This window comes from Xenia sp. Carnegie-2017, unplaced genomic scaffold (assembly GCF_021976095.1).
Source record: "Xenia sp. Carnegie-2017 unplaced genomic scaffold, XeniaSp_v1 HiC_scaffold_6, whole genome shotgun sequence".
NCBI lineage: Eukaryota > Metazoa > Cnidaria > Anthozoa > Malacalcyonacea > Xeniidae > Xenia > Xenia sp. Carnegie-2017.
Genome location: NW_025813526.1, coordinates 186,526 through 201,809, shown reverse-complemented (window position 1 = coordinate 201,809; position 15,284 = coordinate 186,526). Strand labels below are relative to the sequence as shown.

General features: G+C 34.2%; 3 long non-coding RNA genes across 5 annotated transcripts in view; all 3 read right to left on the bottom strand.

The window, feature by feature from the left end:
* Positions 1-619: 619 nt before the first annotated feature.
* Positions 620-1,402, bottom strand: LOC124457667. Its single transcript, XR_006952720.1, has 4 exons — positions 1,295-1,402; positions 1,069-1,207; positions 754-837; positions 620-683 (listed from the first exon to the last, which is right to left on the bottom strand). It is a non-coding gene; the product is annotated as an uncharacterized LOC124457667 (long non-coding RNA).
* A 1,568-nt stretch (positions 1,403-2,970) lies between these two features.
* Positions 2,971-3,515, bottom strand: LOC124457452. The gene is made up of 3 exons (XR_006952601.1): positions 3,415-3,515; positions 3,100-3,183; positions 2,971-3,029 (listed from the first exon to the last, which is right to left on the bottom strand). It is a non-coding gene; the product is annotated as an uncharacterized LOC124457452 (long non-coding RNA).
* A 6,407-nt stretch (positions 3,516-9,922) lies between these two features.
* The window catches only part of LOC124457448, a 70,874-nt gene continuing 65,512 nt past the window's right edge, over positions 9,923-15,284 (bottom strand). For all 3 annotated transcript variants that reach the window (XR_006952595.1, XR_006952594.1, XR_006952593.1), the window contains exons 15-16: positions 10,052-10,135; positions 9,923-9,981 (exon numbers count right to left, since the gene is read on the bottom strand). This is a non-coding gene — a long non-coding RNA (uncharacterized LOC124457448). The remainder of the gene's footprint in view (positions 9,982-10,051; positions 10,136-15,284) is intronic.

Below are 15,284 nucleotides of genomic sequence, written 5' to 3'. Positions count from 1 at the left end.
CTAATTAGCGTAGATTTCTTCTCTAGTTTTACGACTTCAAGGTAGTGGACCTTGAAATACAAGAGAGACAATTGATGGATGTTCAGTTCAGAACATCAAAAATAAAATTATTGTACGCAAATAAAAATGTCACCTTGTATTGCATCCCTAAAGTTAGAGGAGTTGGTGCTCAGGGTAAGTAATCCAGCTAACGTAGAGGCGGACCTACATGTGCTTCAAGATTAGCAATTTCTGGTGGGGCACCAGTACTAATCTTGACAAAATGCTCAACGTTGCAATCCTCAGGAATCTTCCAAAGAGATTTTCGACGATCTCTTTAAGTTTTTCCTAGACTTTTTGTGAGCTTCAAGCTAGAAATAAAAAATCTCCCACATGAAACAAAATATGATATCATAAAACATTAACAATTGCTTTACAAGAATGGCAGCAATGTTAACTTTGCGGTCAAGCTCTTGTATTCTTTTAAATGCCTCATTCTTCTCTGCAGTCTTACGCTCTAATTCAATTTTTTTGTTTTTCCATCTATTCATTTACTTCGTCCTTTAACAAAAAACAAGACGTTTAATGGGAATCATACAAAGATAGCGTAAAACAAAAAATAAAAAATAAAACATAGGCCTTTTCTTGTGTTGTCTAGTCAATTATGTCAAGCTTAGCAAGCCTCTGTCGCAATTCTTCCAAATCTAAAATACACGACACATTAGCACCGAAGATTACCATAAAAATGAAAATCTTCATTTCAATTTCTCAAACCTTCGCCATCTTCGCTTTGAATTGTCATTTGTTGGATTACTTTATCCGCTAGAACCCAAATTTATCTCGCTTCTCTATTGTCGTCTAAATATATAGTTTACAGTGTTAAAGGTAAACTTTGAAATTCAAAAAGGCTCGTTTCATTTTTTAAACCATCAAACGCAAATACATATAATAAATTATCAACTGCCTTCTTGTTAAAATATTCAACAAAAGGTCAGTGTTGTGGCGGAGAAAAAACGGGGCACTTGAAGTAACAAAACTTAACATACGCTACACCACTACGAAAAGATCCACATGAAATAGACAACATACTTGGAAAAAGAAGAAAATGTCGAAGAATCGATAAAAAAGGAGGAAATGCTTCCGTTTGTCCAATTTAACGTTTGATAATCTCCGTCATTCTAATTAGCGTAGATTTCTTCTCTAGTTTTACGACTTCAAGGTAGTGGACCTTGAAATACAAGAGAGAGCAATTGATGGATGTTCAGTTCAGAACATCAAAAAAATAAAAATTATTGTACGCAAATAAAAATGTCACCTTGTATTGCATCCCCTAAAGTTACAGGTGTTGGTGCTCCAGGAGTAAGTAATCCAGCTAAAGTAAAAGGGGAGGCGGACCAACATGTGCTTCAAGATTAGCAATTTCCGGTGGGGCACCAGAACTATTCTTGACAAAATGCTCAACGTGCAATCCTCAGGAATCTTCCAAAGAGATTTTTCGACGATCTCTTTAAGTTTTTCCTAGACTTTTATGTGAGCTTCAAGCTAGGAAATAAAAAAATCTCCACATGAAACAAAAATATGATATCATAAAACATTAACAATTGCTTTACAAGAATGGCAGCAATGTTAACTTTGCGGTCAAGCTCTTGTATTCTTTTAAATACCTCATTCTTCTCTGCAGTCTTACGCTCTAATTCAATTTTTTTGTTTTTCCATCTATTCATTTACTTCGTCCTTTAACAAAAAACAAGACGTTTAATGGGAATCATATAAAGATAGCGTAAAACAAAAAATAAAAAATAAAAAATAGACCTTTTCTTGTGTTGTCTAGTCAATTATGTCAAGCTTAGCAAGCCTCTGTCGCAATTCATCCAAATCTAAAATACACGACACATTAGCACCGAAGATTACCATAAAAATGAAAATCTTCATTTCAATTTCTCAAACCTTCGCCATCTTCGCTTTGAATTGTCATTTGTTGGATTACTTTATCCGCTAGAACCCAAATTTATCTCGCTTCTCTATTGTCGTCTAAATATATAGTTTACAGTGTTAAAGGTAAACTTTGAAATTCAAAAATGCTCGTTTCACTTACTAAACCATCAAACGCAGATACATATAATAAATTATCAACTGCCTTCTTGTTAAAATATTCAACAAAAGGTCAGTGTTGTGGCGGAGAAAAAACGGGGCACTTGAAGTAACAAAACTTAACATACGCTACACCACTACGAAAAGATCCACATGAAATAGACAACATACTTGGAAAAAGAAGAAAATGTCGAAGAATCGATAAAAAAGGAGGAAATGCTTCCGTTTGTCCAATTTAACGTTTGATAATCTCCATCATTCTAATTAGCGTAGATTTCTTCTCTAGTTTTACGACTTCAAGGTAGTGGACCTTGAAATACAAGAGAGAGCAATTGATGGATGTTCAGTTCAGAACATCAAAAAAATAAAAATTATTGTACGCAAATAAAAATGTCACCTTGTATTGCATCCCCTAAAGTTACAGGTGTTGGTGCTCCAGGAGTAAGTAATCCAGCTAAAGTAAAAGGGGAGGCGGACCAACATGTGCTTCAAGATTAGCAATTTCCGGTGGGGCACCAGAACTATTCTTGACAAAATGCTCAACGTGCAATCCTCAGGAATCTTCCAAAGAGATTTTTCGACGATCTCTTTAAGTTTTTCCTAGACTTTTATGTGAGCTTCAAGCTAGGAAATAAAAAAATCTCCACATGAAACAAAAATATGATATCATAAAACATTAACAATTGCTTTACAAGAATGGCAGCAATGTTAACTTTGCGGTCAAGCTCTTGTATTCTTTTAAATGCCTCATTCTTCTCTGCAGTCTTACGCTCTAATTCAATTTTTTTGTTTTTCCATCTATTCATTTACTTCGTCCTTTAACAAAAAACAAGACGTTTAATGGGAATCATACAAAGATAGCGTAAAACAAAAAATAAAAAATAAAACATAGGCCTTTTCTTGTGTTGTCTAGTCAATTATGTCAAGCTTAGCAAGCCTCTGTCGCAATTCTTCCAAATCTAAAATACACGACACATTAGCACCGAAGATTACCATAAAAATGAAAATCTTCATTTCAATTTCTCAAACCTTCGCCATCTTCGCTTTGAATTGTCATTTGTTGGATTACTTTATCCGCTAGAACCCAAATTTATCTCGCTTCTCTATTGTCGTCTAAATATATAGTTTACAGTGTTAAAGGTAAACTTTGAAATTCAAAAAGGCTCGTTTCATTTTTTAAACCATCAAACGCAAATACATATAATAAATTATCAACTGCCTTCTTGTTAAAATATTCAACAAAAGGTCAGTGTTGTGGCGGTGAAAAAACGGGGCACTTGAAGTAACAAAACTTAACATACGCTATACCACTACGAAAAGACCCACATGAAATAGACAACATACTTGGTAAAACAAGAAAATGTCGAAGAATCGATAAAAAAGGAGGAAATGCTTCCGTTTGTCCAATTTAACGTTTGATAATCTCCATCATTCTAATTAGCGTAGATTTCTTCTCTAGTTTTACGACTTCAAGGTACTGGATCTTGAAAAACAAGGGAGAGCAATTTATGGATGTTCAGTTCAGAACATCACAATAATAAAAATGTTGTACGCAAATAAAAATGTCACCTGGTATTGCATCCCCTAAAGTTAGAGGTTGGTGCTCAGGAGTAAGTAATCCAGCTAACGTAGAAGGGGAGGCGGACCAACATGTGCTTCAAGATTAGCAATTTCCGGTGGGGCACAGAACTATTCTTGACAAAATGCTCAACGTGCAATCCTCAGGAATCTTCAAAGAGATTTTTCGACGATCTCTTTAAGTTTTCCTAGACTTTTTGTGAGCTTCAAGCTAGGAAATAAAAATCTCCACATGAAACAAAAATATGATATCATAAAACATTAACAATTGCTTTACAAGAATGGCAGCACTGTTAACTTTGCGGTCAAGCTCTTGTATTCTTTTAAATGCCTCAATCTTTTCTGCAGTCTTACGCTCTAATTCAATTTTTTTGTTTTTCCATCTATTCATTTACTTCGTCCTTTAACAAAAAACAAGACGTTTAATGGGAATCATACAAAGATAGCGTAAAACAAAAATAAAAATAAAAATAGACCTTATTTGTGTTGTCTCGTCAATTATTATGTCAAGCTTAGCAAGCTTATGTCGCAATTCTTCAAATCTAAATACACGACACATTAGCACCGAAATTACCATCAAAATGAAAAATTCATTTCAATTTCTCAAACCTTCGCCATCTTCGCTTTGAATTGTCATTTGTTGGATTACTTTATCCGCTGAACCCAAATTTATCTCGCTTTTCTATTGTCGTCTAAATATATAGTTTACAGTGTTAAAGGTAAACTTTGAAATTCAAAAAGGCTCGTTTCATTTTTTAAACCATCAAATGCAAATACATATAATAAATTATCAACTGCCTTCTTGTTAAAATATTCAACAAAAGGTCAGTGTTGTGGCATGAAAAACAGGGGCACTTGAGTAACAAAACTTAACATACGCTATACCACTACAAAAACCCGCATGAAATAGACAACATACTTGGTAAAACAAGAAAATGTCGAAGAATCGATAAAAAGAAGGAAATGCTTCCGTTTGTCCAATTTAACGTTTGATAATCTCCATCATTCTAATTAGCGTGATTTCTTCTCTAGTTTTCGACTTCAAGGTACTGGATCTTGAAAAAAAGGAGAGCAATTTATGGATGTTCAGTTCAGAACATCACAATAATAAAAATTATTGTACGCAAATAAAAATGTCACCTGGTATTGCATCCCCTAAAGTTAGAGGAGTTGGTGCTCCAGGAGTAAGTAATCCAGCTAACGTGGAAGGGGAGGCGGACCAACATGTGCTTCAAGATTAGCAATTTCCGGTGGGGCACCAGAACTATTCTTGACAAAATGCTCAACGTGCAATCCTCAGGAATCTTCCAAAGAGATTTTTCGATGATCTCTTTAAGTTTTTCCTAGACTTTTTTGTGAGCTTCAAGCTAGGAAATAAAAAAATCTCCACATGAAATAAAAATATGATATCATAAAACATTAACAATTGCTTTACAAGAATGGCAGCAATGTTAACTTTGCGGTCAAGCTCTTGTATTCTTTTAAATACCTCATTCTTCTCTGCAGTCTTACGCTCTAATTCAATTTTTTTTGTTTTCCATCTATCATTTGCTTCGTCATTTTAACAAAAACAAGACGTTTAATGGGAATCATACAAAGATGTAAAACAAAAAATAAAAAAAATAAAAATAGACCTTTTCTTGTGTTGTCTAGTCAGTTATGTCAAGCAAGCAAGCCTCTGTCGCAATTCTTCCAAATCTAAAGAATACACGACACATTGCACCGAAGATTACCATAAAATGAAAATCTTCATTTCAATTTCTCAAACCTTCGCCATCTTCGCTGAATTGTCATTTGTTGGATTACTTTATCCGCTAGAACTGAAATTTATCTCCTTCTCTATTGTCGTCTAAATATATAGTTTACAGATGTTAAGGTAAGCTTTGAAATTCAAAATGCTCGTTTCCTTACTAAACCATCAAACGCAGATACATATAATAAATTATCAACTGCCTTCTTGTTAAAATATTCAACAAAGGTCAGTGTTGTGGCTTGGAAAAAACAGGGCACTTGAGTATTAACAAAACTTAATACGCTACACCACTACGAAAAGATCCATGAAATAGACAACATACTTGGAAAAAGAAATGTCGAAGGATGGATAAAAAGGAGGAAATGCTTCCCTTTGTCAATTGTGATAATCTCCGTCATTCTTTTAGCGTAGATTTCTTCTCTAGTTTTACGACTTGCTAAGATACTGGACCTTGAAAAACAAAGGAGAGCAATTGATGGATGTTCAGTTCAGAACATGCAATAATGAAAATTATTGTACTGCAAATAAAATGTCACCTTGTATTGCATCCCCTAAAATTAGAGTGTTGGTGCTCGAGGAGTAAATGAAAATCCAGCTAACGTAGAAGGGAGGCGGACCTACATATTAGCTAAAGATTAGCAATTTCTGGTGGGGCACCAGTACTAATCTTGACAAAGGAAAATGCTCAACGTTGCAATCCTCAGGAGTCTTCCCAAAGAGATTTTTTCAAATGATCTCTTTAAGTTTTCCTAGACTTTTTGTGAGCTTCAAGCTGGAAATAAAAAAATCTCCACATGAAATAAAAAATATGATATCATAAAGAACATTAACAATTGCTTTACAAGAATGGCAGCAATGTTAACTTTTGCAGTCAAGCTCTTGTATTCTTTAAATACCTCATTCTTCTCTGTGATCTTACGCTCCTAATTCAATTTTTTTGTTTTCCATCTATTCATTTTACTTCGTCCTTTAACAAAAACAAGACGTTTAATGGGAATCATACAAAGTGTATAACAAAAATAAAAAAATAAAAATAGACCTTTTCTTCTGTTGTCCTGATCGAATTATGTCAAAGCTTAGCAAGCCTCTGTCGCAATTCATCCAAATCTAAAATACACGACACGTAGCACCGAAGATTACCATAAAAATAGAAAATCTTCATTTCAATTTCTCAAACCTTCGCCATCTTCGCTGAATTGTCATTTGTTGGATTACTTTATCACTAGAACCCAAATTTATCTCCTTCTCTATTGTCGTCTAAATATATAGTTTACAGTGTTAAAGGTAAGCTTTGAAATTCAAAATGCTCGTTTCTTACTAAACCATCAAGCGCAGATACATATAATAAATTATCAACTGCCTTCTTGTTAAAATATTCAACAAAGGTCCAGTGTTGTGGCGGAGAAAAACGGGGGCACTTGAGTAACAAAACTTAACATACGCTACACCACTACGAAGATCCACATGAAATAAGGCAACATACTTGGAAAAAGAAAGAAAATGTCGAAGGAATCGATAAAAAGGAGGAAATGCTTCCGTTTGTCCAATTCTAACGTTTTGATAATCTCCGTCATTCTAATTAGCGTAGTTTCTTCTACGGCTTCAAGGTAGTGGACAGCAAGAATACAAGAGGAAACAGTGATGGATGTTCAGTTCCAGAACATCAAAAAAATAAAAATTATTGTACGCAAATAAAGAAATGTCACCTTGTATTGCATCCCCTAAAGTTAGAGGTTTGGTGCTCCAGGAGTAGTAATCAGCTAACCGTAGAGAAGGGAGGCAGACCTATGTGCTTCAAGATTAGCAATTTCTGGTGGGGCACCAGTACTAATCTTGACAAAATGCTCAACGTTGCAATCCTCAGGAGGAATCTTCAAAGAGATTTTTTCAAACGAATATATTTTAAGTTTTTCCTAGACTTTTTGTGAGCTTCAAGCTGGAAATAAAAATCTCCACATGAAACAAAAATATGATATCATAAAGAAGCATTAACAATTGCTTTTACAAGAATGGCATATTAACTTTGCAGTCAGCTCTTGTATTCTTTTAAGTACTCATTCTTCTCTGCAGTCTTACGCTCTAATTCAATTTTTTTGTTTTTCCATCTATTCATTTACTTCGTCCTTTAACAAAAAACAAGACGTTTAATGGGAATCATACAAAGATAGCGTAAAACAAAAAATAAAAAATAAAACATAGGCCTTTTCTTGTGTTGTCTAGTCAATTATGTCAAGCAGCAAGCCTCTGTCATGGTCTTCCCAAATCTAAAATACGACACATTAGCACCGAGATTACCATAAAATGAAAATCTTCATTTCAATTTCTCAAACCTTCGCCATCTTCGCTTTGAATTGTCATTTTGTTGGATTACTTTTGTCACTAGAACCCAAATTTATCTCGCTTCTCTATTGTCGTCTAAATATATAGTTTACAGTGTTGCAAAGGTAAACTTTGAAATTCAAAATGCTCGTTTCACTTACTAGAACCATCAAACGCAGATACGCTATATAATAAATTATCAACTGCCTTCTTGTTAAAATATTCAACAAAAGGTCAGTGTTGGCAATAGCCGGAGAAAAACAGGGCACTTGAAGTAACAAAACTTAACATACGCTACACCACACTACGAAAGATCCATTAAATAGACAACATACTTGGAAAATGTCAGAAGAATCGATAAAAAGGAGAAATGCTTCCGTTTGTCCAATTTAACGTTTGATAATCTCCGTCATTCTAATTAAGCGTAGATTTCTTCTCTAGTTTTGACTTCAAGGTAGTGGACGAAATACAGAAAGAGAGCAAATTGATGGATATTCCAGTTCAGAACATCAAAAAATAAAATTATTGTACGCAAATAAAAAATGTCACCTTATATTGCATCCCCTAAAGTTACAGGTGTTGGTGCTCCAGGAGTAAGTAATCAGCTAAGAAGAAGTAAAAGGAGGCGGACCATGTAATGCTTCAAGATTAACAATTTCGGTGGGGCACCAGTACTATTCTTGACAAAATGCTCAACGTTGCAATTCTCCAGGAATCTTTCCACGAGATTTTCGACGATCTCTTTAAGTTTTTCCTAGACTTTTTGTGAGCTACAAGCTGGAAATAAAAATCTCCACATGAAACAAAAATATGATATCATAAAGAAACATTAACAATTTAGCTTTACAAGAATGGCAGCAATGTTAACTTTGCAGTCAAGCTCTTGTATTCTTTAAATACCTCATTATTCTTCTCTGCAGTCTTACACGGCTCTATTTCAATTTTTGTTTTTCCATCTCTTCATTTATTTCGTCTTTAACAAAAACAAGACGTTTAATAGAGATCATACAAAGATAGCGTAAAACAAAATAAAAATAAAAAGAGACCTTTTCTTGTGTTGTCTCGTCAATTATTGTAATCCAAGCTTAGCAAGCCTATATCGCAATTCTTCCAATCTAAAATACACGACACATTAGCACCGAAGATTACCATCAAAATGAAAATCTTCATTTCAATTCTCAAACCTTCGCCATCTTCGCTTTGAATTGTCATTTGTTGGATTAGCACATCCGCTAGAACCAAATTTATCTCGCTTCTCTATTGTCGTCTAAATATATAGTTTACAGTGTTAAGGTAAACTTTGAAATTCAAAAGGCTCGTTTCATTTTTAAACTATCAAACGCAAATACATATAATAAATTATCAACTATTCTTGTTAAAATATTCAACAAAAGGTCAGTGTTGTGTGATAGCGAAAAAACAGGGCACTTGGAAGTAACAAAACTTAACATACGCTATACCACTACGAAAAGACCCACATGAAATAGACAACATACTTGAGTAAAACAAAGAAAATGTCGAAGAATCGATAAAAAGGAGGAAATGCTTCCGTTTGTCCAATTTAACGTTTGATAATCTCCATCATTCTAATTAAGCGTAGATTTCTTCTCTAGTTTGCGACTTCAAAGGTGCTGGATCTTGAAAAACAAGGGAGAGCAATTTATGGATGTTAAGTTCAGAACATCACAATAATAAAATTATTGTACGCAAATAAAAAATGTCACCTGGTGTGCATCCCTAAAAGTTAGAGGAGTTGGTGGTGCTCCAGGGGTAGTGTCCAGCTAACGTAGAAGGGGAGAGCCCGGACCAACATGTGCTTCAAGATTAGCAATTTCCGGTGAGGCACCAGAGACTATTCTTGACAAATGCTCAACATTAAATCCTCAGGAATCTTCCAAAGAGATTTTCGACGATCTCTTTAAGTTTCCTAGACTTTTATGAGCTTCAAGCTAGGAATAAAATGCATGAAACAATGTGATATCATAAAACATTAACAATTGCTTTACAGAATAGCACTGTTAACTTTGCGGTCAAGCTCTTGTATTCTTTAAATGCCTCAATCTTTCTGCAGTCTTACGCTCTAATTCAATTTTTATTTTTCCATCTATTCATTTACTTCGTCCTTTAACAAAAACAAGACGTTTAATGGGAATCATACAAAGATAATGAAACAAAAATAAAAAATAAAAAATAGACCTTTTCTTGTGTTGTCTAGTCAATTATGTCAAGCTTAGCAAGCCTCTGTCGCAATTCTTCCAAATCTAAAATACACGACACATTAGCACCGAAGATTACCATAAAAATGAAAATCTTCATTTCAATTTCTCAAACCTTCGCCATCTTCGCTTTGAATTGTCATTTGTTGGATTACTTTATCCGCTAGAACCCAAATTTATCTCGCTTCTCTATTGTCGTCTAAATATATAGTTTACACAGTGTTAAAGGTAAACTTTGGAAATTCAAAATGCTCGTTTCACTTACTAAACCATCAAACGCAGATACATATAATAAATTATCAACTGCCTTCTTGTTAAAATATTCAACAAAAGGTCATTTATGTGAAAAAACAGGGCACTTGAGTAACAAAACCAACATACGCTACACCACTACGAAAAGATCCACATGAAATAGACAACATACTTGGAAAAAGAAAATGTCGAAGAATGGATAAAGAGGAGGAAATGCTTCCGTTTGTCAATTTAGCGTTTGATAATCTCCGTCATTCTTATTAAGCGTACATTTCTTCTCTAGTTTACAACTTCAGTACTGGACAGCCGAAAAACAAGGAAACAATTGATGGATGTTCAGTTCAGAACATCACAATAATGAAAATTATTGTACACAAAATAAAAATGTCACCTTGTATTGTATCCCCTAAAATTAGAAGTGTTGGTGCTCCAGGAGTAAGTAATCAGCTAAAGTAAAGGAGGCGGACCAACCTTAATGCTTCAAGATTAGCAATTTCCGGTGGGGTACAATTATTCTTGACAAAATGCTCAACGTTGCAATCCTCGGGAATCTTTCCACGAGATTTTCGACGATCTCTTTAAGTTTTCTAGACTTTTTTGTCAGCTTCAAAGCTAGGGAAATAAAAATCTCCACATGAAACAAAATATGATATCATAAAACATTAACAGTGCTACAGAATGGCAGCACTGTTAACTTTGCGGTCAGGCTCTTGTATTCTTTTAAATACCTCATTCTTCTCTGCAGTCTTACGCTCTAATTCCAATTTTCTGTTTTCCATCTCTTCATTTACTTCGTCCTTTAACAAAAACAAAGACGTTTAATGGGAATCATACAAGATAGTACATTACAACCAGAAAATAAAAAAATAAAAAGACCTTTTCTTGTGTTGTCTCGTCAATTATTATATCCAAGCTTAGCAAGCCTATGTCGCAATTCTTCAAATCTAAAATACACGACACATTAGTGCATCAAAATGAAAATCTTCATTTCAATTTCTCAAACCTTCATGCATCTTCGCTTTGAATTGTCATTTGTTGGATTACTTTATCGCTAGAACTAAATTTATCTCGCTTTTCTATTGTCGTCTAAATATATAGTTTACAGTGTTAAAAGGTAAACTTTGAAATTCAAAATATGTTCCTTACTAAAGCATCAAATGCAGATACATATAATAAATTATCAACTGCCTTCTTGTTAAAATATTCAACAAAAGGTCAGTGTTGTAGCGGAGAGAAAAATGGGAGCGCGGAAATTAACAAAACTTAACATACGCTACACCACTACGAAAAGATCCATGAAATAGACAACATACTTGGAAAGAAGAAAATGTCGAATGGATAAAAAAAGGAGGAAATGCTTCCGTTTGTCAATTTAGCGTTTGATAATCCATCATTCTTATTAGCGTACATTTCTTCTCTAGTTTACGACTTCAAGGTGATGGACCTTGAAAAACAAGAAACAATTGATGGATGTTCAGTTCAGAACATCGCAATATCAAAGAGATATTGTACGCAAATAAAATGTCACCTTGTATTGCATCCCCTAAAGTTAGAGGTGTTGGTGCTCCAGGATTAAGTAATCCAGCTAACGTATTAGAAGGGAGGCGGACCTACTATGTCTTCAATATTAGCAATTTCCGGTGGGGCACCAGTACTATTCTTGACAAAGATACTAAACGTTGCAATCCTCAGGAATCTTCCCGAGGATTTTTCGACTGATCTCTTTAAGTTTTCCTAGATTTTGTGAGCTACAAGCAGGAAATAAAAAATCTCCACATGAAACAAAAATATGATATCATAAAACATTAACAATTGCTTTACAAGAATGTCAGCAATGTTAACTTTGCGGTCAAGCTCTTGTATTCTTTTAAATACCTCATTCTTCTCTGCAGTCTTAGATTCTAATTCAATTTTTCTGTTTTTCCATCTCTTCATTTACTTCGTCCTTTAACAAAAAACAAGACGTTTAATGGGAATCATGCAAAGATAGCGTAAAACAAAAAATAAAAAATAAAAAAGAGACCTTTTCTTGTGTTGTCTCGTCAATTATTATGTCAAGCTTAGCAAGCCTATATGCAATTCTTCCAAATCTAAAATACACGACACATTAGCACCGAAGATTACCATCAAAATGAAAATCTTCATTTCAATTTCTCAAACCTTCGCCATCTTCGCTTTGAATTGTCATTTGTTGGATTACTTATCCGCTAGAACCCAAATTTATCTCTTTTCTATTGTCGTCTATAATATATAGTTTACAGTGTTAAAGGTAAACTTTGAAATTCAAAAAGGCTCGTTTCATTTTTTAAACCATCAAACGCAAATACATATAATAAATTATCAACTGCCTTCTTGTTAAAATATTCAACAAAAGGTCAGTGTTGTGGCGGTGAAAACGGCACCGGAAGTAACAAAACTTAACATACGCTATACCACTACGAAAAGACCCACATGAAATAGACAACATACTTGGTAAAACAAGAAAATGTCGAAGAATCGATAAAAAAGGAGGAAATGCTTCCGTTTGTCCAATTTAACGTTTGATAATCTCCATCATTCTAATTAGCGTAGATTTCTTCTCTAGTTTTACGACTTCAAGGTACTGGATCTTGAAAAACAAGGGAGAGCAATTTATGGATGTTCAGTTCAGAACATCACAATAATAAAAATTATTGTACGCAAATAAAAATGTCACCTGGTATTGCATCCCCTAAAGTTAGAGGAGTTGGTGCTCCAGGAGTAAGTAATCCAGCTAACGTGGAAGGGGAGGCGGACCAACATGTGCTTCAAGATTAGCAATTTCCGGTGGGGCACCAGAACTATTCTTGACAAAATGCTCAACGTGCAATCCCAGGAATCTTCCAAAGATTTTTCGATGATCTCTTTAAGTTTTTCCTAGACTTTTGTGAGCTTCAAGCTAGGAAATAAAAATCTCCACATGAAACAAAATATGATATCATAAAACATTAACAATTGCTTTACAAGAATGGCAGCACTGTTAACTTTGCGGTCAAGCTCTTGTATTCTTTAAATGCCTCAATCTTTTCTGCAGTCTTACGCTCTATTCAATTTTTTGTTTTTCCATCTATTCATTTACTTCTGTCCTTAACAAAAACAAGACGTTTAATGAATCATACAAAGATAGCGTAAAACAAAAATAAAAATAAAAAAATAGACCTTTTCTTGTGTTGTCTAGTCAATTATGTCAAGCTTAGCAAGCCTCTGTCGCAATTCATCCAAATCTAAAATACACGACATTAGCACCGAAGATTACCATAAAATGAAAATCTTCATTTCAATTTCTCAAACCTTCGCCATCTTCGCTTTGAATTGTCATTTGTTGGATTACTTTATCCGCTAGAACCCAAATTTATCTCGCTTCTATTGTCAGTTCCAAATATATAGTTTACAGTGTTAAAGGTAAACTTTGAAATTCAAAATTGTTTCAATTTATAAAGCATCAAACGCAGATACTTATATAATAAATTATCAACTGCCTTCTTATTAAAATATTCAACAAAAGGTCAGTGTTGTGGCGGAGAAAACGGGGCACTTGAAGTAACAAAACTTAACATCGCTACAACCACTACGAAAGATCCACATGAAATAGACAAATACTTGGAAAAAGAAGAAAATGTCGAAGAATCGATAAAAAGGAGGAAATGCTTCCGTTTGTCCAATTTAACGTTTGATAATCTCCGTCATTCTAATTAGCGTAGATTTCCTTCTCTAGTTTTACGACCGGTAGTGGACCTTGAAATACAAGAGAGAAAGAATTGATGGATGTTCAGTTCAGAAACATCAAAAAATAAAATTATTGTACGCAAATAAAAATACAATTTGTATTGCATCCCCTAAAGTTAGAGGTGTTGGTGCTCCAGGAGTAAGTAATCCAGCTAACGTAGAAGGGGAGGCGGACCTGTTATGTGCTTCCAAGATAGCAATTCTGGTGGGGCACCGTACTAATCTTGACAAAATGCTCAACGTTGCAACCTCAGAATCTTCCAAAGAGATTTTCGACGATCTCTTTAAGTTTTTCCTAGACTTTTTGTGAGTCAAGTTGTGGAAATAAAAAAATTCCACATGAAACAAAAATATGATATCATAAAACACAATTGCTTTTACAAGAATGGCAGCAATGTTAACTTTGCAGTCAAGCTCATTCTTTTAAATACCTCATTCTTCTCTGCAGTCTTACGCTCTAATTAATTTTTTGTTTTTCCATCTATTCATTACTTCGTCCTTAACAAAAAAGACGTTTAATAAATCATACAAAGATATGTAAAAACAAAAAATAAAAATAAAACATAGCCTTTTCTTGTGTTGTTCAGTCAATTATGTCCAGCTTAGCAAGCCTCTGTCGTATTCTTCCAAATTTAAAATATAATGACACATTAGCACCGAAGATTACCATAAAATGAAAATCTTCATTTCATTTTCAAACCTTCGCCATCTTCGCTTTGAATTGTCATTTGTTGGATTACTTTATCCGCTGAACCCAAATTTATCTCGCTTTCATTGTCTAAATATATAGTTTACAGTGTTAAAGGTAAACTTTGAAATTCAAAAATGCTCGTTTCCACTACTAAACCATCAAACGCAGATACATATAATAAATTATCAACTGCCTTCTTGTTAAAATATTCAACAAAAGGCTTCAGGTTGTGGCGGAGAAAAAAACGTAAAATGGCGTAACAAAACTTAACATACGCTACACCACTACGAAAAAGATCCACATGAAATTGACAACATACTTGGAAAAAGAAATGTCGAAGAATCAGATAAAAAAGGAGTGAAATGCTTCCTGTTTGTCCAATTTAATTTGATAATCTCCGTCATTCTACTCATGTAGATTTCTTTCTCTAGTTTTACGACTTCAAGGTAGTGGACCTTGAAATACAAGAGAGAGTAATTGATGGATGTTCAGTTCAGAACATGAAAAAATAAAAATTATTGTATGCAAATAAAATGTCACCTTGTATTGCATCCCCCAAAGTTAGAGGTGTTGGTGCCCAGAGTAAGTAATCCAGCTAACGTAGAAGGGAGGCGGACTACATGTGCTTCAAGATTAGCAATTCTTGGTGGGGCACCAGTAC